This window comes from Gastrolobium bilobum, unplaced genomic scaffold, assembly GCF_033153095.1.
Source record: "Gastrolobium bilobum isolate Gb01-03AN ecotype WA unplaced genomic scaffold, APGP_CSIRO_Gbil_v1 utg3533, whole genome shotgun sequence".
NCBI classification, from domain to species: Eukaryota; Viridiplantae; Streptophyta; class Magnoliopsida; order Fabales; family Fabaceae; genus Gastrolobium; species Gastrolobium bilobum.
The window spans coordinates 122,915-132,943 of NW_026898215.1; the positions used below are offsets into that span (position 1 = coordinate 122,915).

The window sequence follows — 10,029 nt, forward strand, 5'->3', positions numbered from 1 at the left end:
TTACACTTAATAATTAATTAATAAATTTTAATAAATTATATATATATATATATATATATATATATAGGATTTTATTTCTCTTATGTTACATACGAGTAATTTTATCTCCTATTCTCACTTCAATTTTTGTGTTCTGCTTTTTTCTCTTTTCTTTTTTTAAAAATAAAGTGGGTCCCACCATTTGTTGTGAAAGTAGGAGAGAAGATTTATCTTATGTGACATGACAAAAATAAAACCCATATATATATTCTTGAAAAACATCATCAACCATGATTGAGAGAATTATATATAACCGACAAAGGGAAAAGTGACTCAACATTTTGAATATATATTTCACAAAACAATTGTCGCCATGCTAATTAGTAAAGTTTATTCATTTCGTTCCTTACGTAATCGAAAGCTCAATATATATATATATATATATATGAGGTAGGATCCTTTGACACCAGTGTCAAATTTGAAATTTGACATCTCATCTGAGAATCATTAGATAAAAAAAAAAAATCAATGGCTCTGATTTGTAAGCATGTGACACCATTGATCTTTTTTGATCTAATAGCTCTCAGATGAGGTGTCAAATTTCAAATTTGACACTGGTGTCAAAGGATCCTACCTATATATATATATATATATATATATATATATATATATATATATATATATATATATTATAAAAATATTTCTGCAATTATGGCTGAAATGTTTATCTGCCACATACTATGTACTATCAATAGTACATAGTGTAAATTTTGAAATGAACTCTTTTTTTGTAGGACCAATCCTTATTTTGTGAGAGTGGTAAGGCAACCTTTTTTTGCCATCCCTTGAAAGAAAATTCGACCTTTCTCCCAAGCTTCGTACCCATACTGTGGACACTTTCTGAGTAGTCCCTTGAACCTTTTCCATGCCTTATAAAGAGATTCACTTTCCTTATGCTCAAAAGAAGTTATATCAGCCTTCAGCTTTGCCAGCTTTGAAGATGAAAAGAACCGAGCTAAGAACTTGGTTTTCAGATCATCACAATTGGTGATACTTCCTTGAGGTAATGACTGCAGGCAACCCCTTGCATCTTCCTTAAGTGAACAGGGAAAGAGCCTGAGCAAGATGGCATCACGAGAGACTTCATTCATCTTCAAGCGGTATCACAGTATAAAAGGAAGTTCTCAAGATGAATATAAGGTCTCCTATTCCTCCTCTGGAAAACTGATCTTTTTGAATCAGCTGTAACAATGCTGGCTTCGGCTCGAAATTGTTAGCATCCACGTTTGGCCTAACAATACTAGCAATCTAAGAAACTCGAGCTCGAGTCATGTAGTCTCCTAAGGTTCTTGGAAGATTCTGAATTTGATTATTGTTCGCCATGGCTTCCTCCTTTGGTTCCATCGAGCTTGAAGCTTCTTTTTCTTTTCTCTCTTTTGTGCATTTTTTTTATCCTTCTAGTTGTCTTCTCTATCTCCGAATCAAACTGCAAAGATCCTTTGTCAACGATACCTCGCATGAACCAGAAAGTAGAATAATTAAATATAAAATATAAAAAATAATAAAAAATGAAATTAAATAACAGAAGAAAAAAATTCAATCTAAAGTTCTTATAGCTACTACTAATGTTGCAATGTCCAATCCAGTGCCAAAAACTTGTTGCGACTACGGCAAGTACACTGGTCGTAAAAATAATAATATGTATTTTTAGTATGAGATCGTTTTCACGAGAATTAGTGTTCAAGCACAAATTCACTACTCGTGATTTAGTTGGACAATAGATTAATGGAGTATAGAATTTAAAATTAAAAACAAGCAGAAGCATGCAAATTCAGAATTTAAACAAGCAATTGAAAAGAAGTTGGTTTTGATAATCAAGACAAGCATAGAGGTTTCGATTTCTCCCAATCTTCTCTTTTTGTTATGAGTCAAACAGTTTAGAAAATGTCCTTAATATAATGCCAATTAATTCTTTCTAAGTTAATTAAGGTTCAATCTCTTGTTACCCTAATTCTATGTGATCTTGAAAGAATCTTAATTCCCCGATTATTCTTCAAGAAAATATGCATTAAGATCAAGAATCTAAAGATTGCATAACTATCATATGTCTATTCCTAGATCACAAGGATTATGATGAATTTATCAAATCAGGGTTCATGCACCAACATCCCTATTGTCATACAATTTTCCTAAATCATTTTACAAGGAGCAAACTCACAGAAAGTATTAAGGAAAGATAAATTCATTCAAATATAAAAAGGAAGAATTTCAGAGATAATTTAACTCATAAACATAAAAACTCAATTGGGGTCCATCTGTCTCTTACTACATAAAAGATCTAGCCTAGCATAGCGAAAAGAGGAGATTGGAGAAAATCGAAACCCAAACTAGGCAAAAAAAAAAAAAAAAAGCTACGCCACACATCCCTAATAAGTAATAATACACATAACGTCACACCTACCCAGTATGTAGTATATATAATCCGTTTGAATTTGTAAAATGTTTGATGAGTTTTCCATAACAACTGTATGTAATTTTGTTAAAATGTTATTACAACGACTGAAAATATAATTATGAACTTTGCAAGAAAACTACGAAATAGAAGAACAAATTAAATGTTATTTGTAAGGCAATTAAAGAATGACGTTTATTTATTTTATTTTATTTTTAGAAACAAGAATGACGTTTATTAACTAATTGTAATAAATAACCAGTAACTTAACTTTATTTATTTCGATGGAGTTAGTGGTACCTATTGATTTTTGCAAATGTTTAAGTTGAAATTTAAAGTATAAATATGGCTATTTTGAACACTTACAACCACAAGCAAAGCCTCAAAGGAAGTAAAATATTATTGTCTAAAGGGCCATGGCATCTTTCAGCAGCTTCTATGTATCCATGACCTTTATGGTGTGTTATATCTTATTGATCAGTACATCACTTTCTTCTCAAATTGTGCAATCATCTCTGGGTTCCTCCAATGACCATAATAAGGCGTCAGGGCCACTGTCGTCGTACCAAACATATTTGAGTGATTGTGTAAACAAGTTAAAGCCAAATTGTGGTCAACAAATTTTCTTTTCAATATTTGTTGGTAATCAAACAGTAGACAATAATTGTTGTCTCAGCCTTGTGAAGGATGAGGGAAAATCCTGCCACAGAGACGTTACAAAATTTATGGTAAATACGCCATCGTTCAAGCAAAACCAAACTCAGATTTTGCAAAGGAGTGAGAAGATTTGGAATGATTGTACTTTAGTCCACTTTCCTTCTTCTTAACTTGATATTTACTTCGATTTAATGAATAAGGTGCAACAAAAGCTTGTAATAAGTTGAAATTGTACCATCTCATAGAAGAATTCACAACATTTCATTTATACTACAACATCTTACTTTTATAAAATTAATTAGACAAATTGTTTCTTTGCTTTCCACGTTATATTCATTCACGCAGCTGTCTTTTCTATTCAGATCGGTCATTCAACAGGAATAGATGGGTTTAAAGTTTTCAGGTCTAACCCGTTTTAGAAATGTACATATAAATAGTATAAACTTGCATCAATATATATATATATATATATATATATATATATATATATATATGGGAGGTTATAGTTACCATCTCTTTTTCTTACTACCTCTCACTACTAAATCTTAATCGTTGATTTTCATCAATCTAACGGTTATAAGAAATTAGGTCATACTTATTAATTAATTTTTAATTTTTAATAAATTCTAATCGTTAGATTTACAAAAATCAACGGTTAAGATTTGGTAGTAAGGGGTAGTAAGAAAAAGAAGTAGTAAGTATAACATCTCCCATATATATATATATATATATATATATATATATATATAGATAGATAGATATATATGCTCATCATTTCTCAAGCTGCCGGAGATAACTTTATCTCCGGCTACTAAATCATAACCGTACAAAGATGGATCAACGGTAATAAAGGAAGTGAGAGAAAAAGAGAATCATAATCATTGAAAGGTGAATCAATTAATATTAGGAAATATACAAACAAAACGACGTAGTTTTTGGTTAGCCGGAGTTAAACTTATCTCAAGTTGCCGGAGAAATATTTTTCCATATATATATATATATATATATATATATATATATATATATATATATATATATATATATATATATTGTTGTATGTTGATACTATTTATATGTAAATTGCATATATATGTGGCAAGCCTCAAAATAATCTAATTCCCGTGAATAAAATTTACTTGCAATAAATTACCAAAAAAATTGTTGCTTACAATACACCTAAACTTCCTAGTTATCATTAAGCATAATTGGTAATTATCCTTGAATTACATTTTTAAAACTAAGACCGTAAATACTTGAAGCTAATTTAACAAAGAGTGATTTGATAAAACTAGCTAGATGTAGCTATGAATTGAGTATTTTCCTAATCCAAGCCTTACCTTATTTGGGAAGTGATGCCTGCAATAAATTTGTTAAAAAGTTATTAGTATATGATGTTTAATTTTTGATTCAACAAAATAATAGGTTACATGTGTTCATAGATGTCAGTAAAAAACTGTTCCATTTTTTATGTGTCAATGTTCAAAATTTCTTAGTTTTCAAGTCTGTAGTTTCATGTAAGAAATAATCTTTTGGACTTAATAGTTGTTAATGCATTCAAGTTTTTCAAAGATGATTCAATTGATCATCTCAGGGGGTAAAAGTCTAATGTGCTATTTCTAATTGTAATCTTTGAATGGTAAAATGGGTTTATTTCAATGTATAACATCTCAAAAATTGAAGTAAAACATTTCATGACTTACAAGTTACAACTAATCGAGATGTGAAAAATATAACCATGTAACAGTTGGGTATGGCTCATATTTCGCATGTTAATGAAGGCCCTAGTTGTCGGGGTTAGCAGTTTGGGCTTGGGCCCATGAATAGCTGTTGTTAGGGTTTTCTAATCCTATTTATATTTGCCTTGTAAACCGAGTGACTTGTAACGAGTGGCGGTGAGGTGAATATAGTACAGACAAGCTGGACGTAGCCTATATTGGGTGAACCAGGGTAAATCACTGTGTCTAATTTCTCTACTCTTATCTCTTTTTCTGTTTTCTCGATTCTGTGTGATTGTCGATTTCCAACATTTGGTATCAAGAGCTTTGGTTCTGCGACCAGGGTTCCTGTGACAGATTGGGGTTTCGCGATTTAGGGTTTTTTCTTGGCATAGATAAAACCGCGAAATTGATCTGGAGAGGATGTCGACTGGCCAATCACGGGTCGAGGTTGAAAAGTTCGGAGGAAAAGGGTTCGAGTTATGGAAGCTGAAGATGGAGGCTCTTCTCGTTGACAGGGACGTGTGGCACGTGATTGAAGATGATAAGCCATCAGTACCAACGAAACCCGTCAGTGATGAAACCTCAGGTGAAAGCGAGTCGAAGGAGTTGAAGGCGTGGACCAGAGACGATCGAAAGGCGCGAAGCCTGATCTGGTTATGCCTGGCTAATAACGTTCTGGTGAACGTAACTTCTGAGAAGACCGCGAAGGATCTCTGCACGAAGCTGGGAGGTCTCTATCAGAGCAAGTCACTCGTGAACAAGCTGTTCCTGCCAATGAGGCTATACAATCTGCGGATGAGCGAAGGTGATTCCTTTTCTGCACATTTAAATGAATTTAATACTATTTGTGCACAACTTTCGTCTATAAACATCAACCTGGATGAGGAAGACAAAGCTTGCACCTTGTTGTGTTCACTGCCCAACTCTTGGGAGCACATCATCGTGTCAATTGGTACTGGTATTAATAAACTGTTGTTCGAGACGGTTGTTGTTGCCTTATTGTCTGAGGAGATGAGAAGGGTAGGTTCTGAAGGTACCAGCAATGAGGCTCTGGTTGCTAGAGGGAGGAGTGGTGACAAATCAAAGTTTGGTCACAGAGGAAGATTGAGGGGACGTTCAAAGTCCCGTGATAAATCCGATCAATCTGAAATGAGGTGCTGGAGGTGCAAACAGGTTGGACATCTGAGAAGGAATTGCAGAAGTAAAAGCGTAGGTCCTGAGAAGCGGGACGATTCACAATCTTCTGCTTCAGGTACAAAGAAGGATGATGATGATAGTATAGGGGACCTGTACATGGTGATTGACAGTCATAGTGACTATAATTACTGGATTATTGACACTGGAGCATCGTTTCATATGACACCTCATAGGGAGTGGTTCTGCACCTATGAATCATATTCTAGCGGTACAGTTAGAATGGGAGGTGATACAACTCATGCAATTGTGGGGCGTGGGAAGGTAAAGCTGAAGATGAGTGACGGGACAGTCAAGAATCTGCCGGGTGTGATGCATATTCCGGGGCTTACCAGAAATCTGATCTCCGTTGGTAGTATAGCAGATGCTGGTATTAATTTTAGCAGTGACAAGTATTCTTGCAAGCTGACTCGAGGAGCTTTGGTTATTGCAAGAGGAGAGCGTCATGGTAAATTGTGGAAACTGCTGGGTAGCACAGTATTCAGTGGTGAAAGCTATGTTTCAGAACAGGCGAAGAAGGACACTACTATGTTATGGCATATGAGGCTGGGGCATATTGGAGGAAAAGGTCTGGAGACTCTAACATCAAATAAGCTGGTGGATGGAATTCCAAGCTGCTCTATGGGGTTTGGATTTTGCGAACATTGCCTGCAAGGGAAGCAAAATCGGGTATCTTTTGATTCCATAGGAGGAAGAGCTGAGGGGATTCTGGACCTGATACACAGCGACGTGTTTGGCCCTACACCTGTAGAATCAGATGAAAAATCAAGGTATTATGTTTCTTTTACTGATGATTTTTCAAGATATGTGTGGTTATATTTCTTGCGCAGTAAAAATGAAGTGTTCGATAAATTTCGCGAGTTCAAGGCTTTGGTGGAAAATCAGTTTGATCGAAAAATCAAGGTGCTGAGAACTGACAATGGAGGGGAATTCTGTTCAACAAAATTTGACCAGTTTTGTGCGAGCAATGGGATTGTAAGACAGAAGACTTCGCCCTACTCACCTCAACAGAATGGGGTGGCAGAGAGGTTGAATCGATCTCTCATGGAGAAAGCACAGAGTATGCTGAGCGGTGCAAGCTTGGCAGCTGAGTTTTGGGCGGAGGCAGTGGCTACTGCTTGTTATCTGAAGAACAGATCTCCTACATCGGCCTTGAAGGAGAAGACTCTGTATGAAGCACTGTTTGGAAAAAGACGTATCTCTTGTCAGAGTGTTTGGCTGTGAAGTATATATGCACGTACCCAACGAGAAAAGAAGCAAGCTTGACAGTAAATCTGAAAAGTGTATCTTTATTGGGTACAAGGATGGCGTCAAAGGTTATAAGTTGTGGAATCCGGATACTAGAAGTGTAACTTACAGCAGAGACGTTGTATTCAGAGAATCTAAGTTGAATCAAATTTTTCCTGAAGCTTCTGAAAAGTCACATACGGTGGAGTTGGATGTGGGTTTCAAAGCGGATACAGTAAACTCACAAGTTGAATTGGGAAATTTGAATTCTGAAGCTGCTAAATATAACGAGGTAGAGGATGAATTTTCTGAAACCGAGGCTGAGGTTGAAGCACCAGTGCTGAGGAGATCCACGAGGGAAAGAAGACCATCTGAGAGGTATACACCTGAAAATTATATCCTGTGTGCTAGTGATGATGTTTGTGCATTTAGTATTACAAGTGATGATCCGAGCATTGTAAAACATGCGAGGAGCTCGGAGGATGCCAAACAGTGGGAGGAAGCTATGAAAGAAGAGATGAAGTCTCTGATGAAAAATCAAACTTGGAGTTTGGTGAATCTACTGCAGACCGAAAAGCAATTGGTTGCAAGTGGGTGTTCAAGAAGAAGGTTAGTGCCAATGGGGAGATTGAGCGCTACAAGGCTCGATTGGTTGCAAAGGGATATTCACAGACAAAAGGGGTTGATTATGGTGAGGTGTTTTCACCTGTTGCAAAATTAAATTCCATAAGACTGGTTTTGTCTGTAGCAGTTGCATATGACCTAGAGGTGGAGCAGCTGGATGTGAAGACGGCTTCCCTTCATGGTGATTTGGAGGAGGTTATTTTCATGAAGCAACCAGAGGGGTTCATTGCAAGAGGCAAAGAGGAGCTAGTTTGCAAGCTGAATAAATCTCTGTATGGCCTGAAGCAGTCCCCGAGGATGTGGTACATGAAGTTCGACACTTATGTGTTGAAGCTTGGCTTTGACCGCTGTGATGCTGATCACTGTGTTTATGTGAAAATGTTAGAAGGTGACTTTGTTATTCTAACTTTGTATGTTGACGACATGTTACTCGTTGGAAACAGTTTGAAGATGATCATCACTGTTAAAGGACTGCTAGCAAAACAGTTTGAAATGAAAGATCTAGGTGTTGCAAATTTGATCTTGGGTATGCAGATTAAGAGGGAGCGTGACAAAGGAAGATTATGGTTAAGTCAGCGGAAGTATATAGAAGATGTTCTGAAGAAATTCAAGATGACTGACTGCAAGCCTGTGTTGACTCCCATGTCTACTGGTTCTAAGTTATCGGTTGACCAGTGTCCCAAGACTGAAGAAGAAAAAGAGGAGATGGCGTCAGTTCCTTATGCTAGTGCAGTTGGGAGTCTGATGTATGCCATGATTTGTACTCGCCTTGATATTGCTCAAGCAGTGGGAGTATTGAGCAGGTATATGTCCAAGCCAGGAAATGAGCATTGGACAGCTGTGAAGCGTGTGTTCCGCTATCTTCGCAGTACGTCTGACCTTGGGTTATGCTATGAAGGCGTGAAGGGCTCAAGGGGACAGACATTGTTAGAACTGAGATGCTTTGTGGATGCTGATTGGGGAGGTGACATTGATAGTAGAAGGTCTACAAGTGGATATGTTGTTTCATCATTCGGTGGAGCTATCAGTTGGATGAGTAAGAGGCAGAGCACTGTTGCTTTATCTACTACAAAGGCTGAGTACATGGCCTTGACACATGCTGATAAGGAAGCTATTTGATTACGGAGGTTGTGCAATGAGCTTGGCTTTGCACAAGGAGAGATGATTGTTGGGTGTGACAGTCAGAGCGCCATTTTCTTGGCTAAGAACCCAGGTTTCCATGCGAGGACTAAGCATATCGGCATACAGTACCACTTCATCAGAGAGAAGATTGAAGACAAGGTTGTATTGCTGGAGAAGGTTGACACAAAGGTCAACAATGCTGATTTTCTGACCAAGGCAGTGACTTCAGAGAAGTTTGAATGGTGTACAGCTGCATTGGGATTGAAGAAACATGTGAAGCATTCACCAAGTGGGAGAATGTTGGGTATGGCACATACTTCGCATGTTGATGAAGGCCCTAGTTGTCGGGGTCAGCAGAAAGGCAACTAGGCCCATGAATAGCTATTGTTAGGGTTTTCTAATCCTATTTAAATTTGTCTTGTAAACCGAGTGACTTGTAACGAGTGGCAGTGAGATGAATATAATACAGACAAGCTGGACGTAGCCTATATTGGGTGAACCAGGGTAAATCGATGTGTCTAATTTCTCTACTCTTATCTCTTTTTCTGTTTTCTCGATTCTGTGTAATTGTCGATTTCCAACAGTACCTATCTGATTGTGAATAAGTAAGTTTTTGAATAAGTAAGTGAGAAGGAGGTGACACTTATTTTTGTAAAAAGAATCCAAACTTCATATGAATTACAAACTCATATTTTTCCCTTATTCGATAAATCAAAAGGAGTAAAAGTCTTGTTAAAAATTTGGAACAATACCGTAAATTTAGCAAAAGAACTTTTGAAACATTTCTTCATTTTTTTTCTTGTAAAGAATGATTCATTCAACTCTACGAAATATGACTCTTTCATAGATATTGACCAGTTAATTTTAATTTTTTTTAGGGACAGAATCCTTTAACACCGGTATCAAATTTGAAGTTTGACACCTGAGAGCCGTTAGATCAAAAACAATTAACGACTCTGATTTGTAAGCATATGAAACCATTCATCATTTTTGATCTAACGGCTTTCAGATGAGGTGTCAAACTTTAAATTTGACATTTTTTTTTAATTTTTGTAT

At 36.4% G+C, this 10,029-nt stretch overlaps 1 non-coding gene across 1 annotated transcript; it reads left to right on the forward strand.

Moving 5' to 3' along the window:
• Positions 1-858: 858 nt before the first annotated feature.
• Positions 859-965, forward strand: LOC133313920 (small nucleolar RNA R71). The gene has a single exon (XR_009751871.1). It is a non-coding gene; the product is annotated as a small nucleolar RNA R71 (small nucleolar RNA).
• Positions 966-10,029: the final 9,064 nt, after the last annotated feature.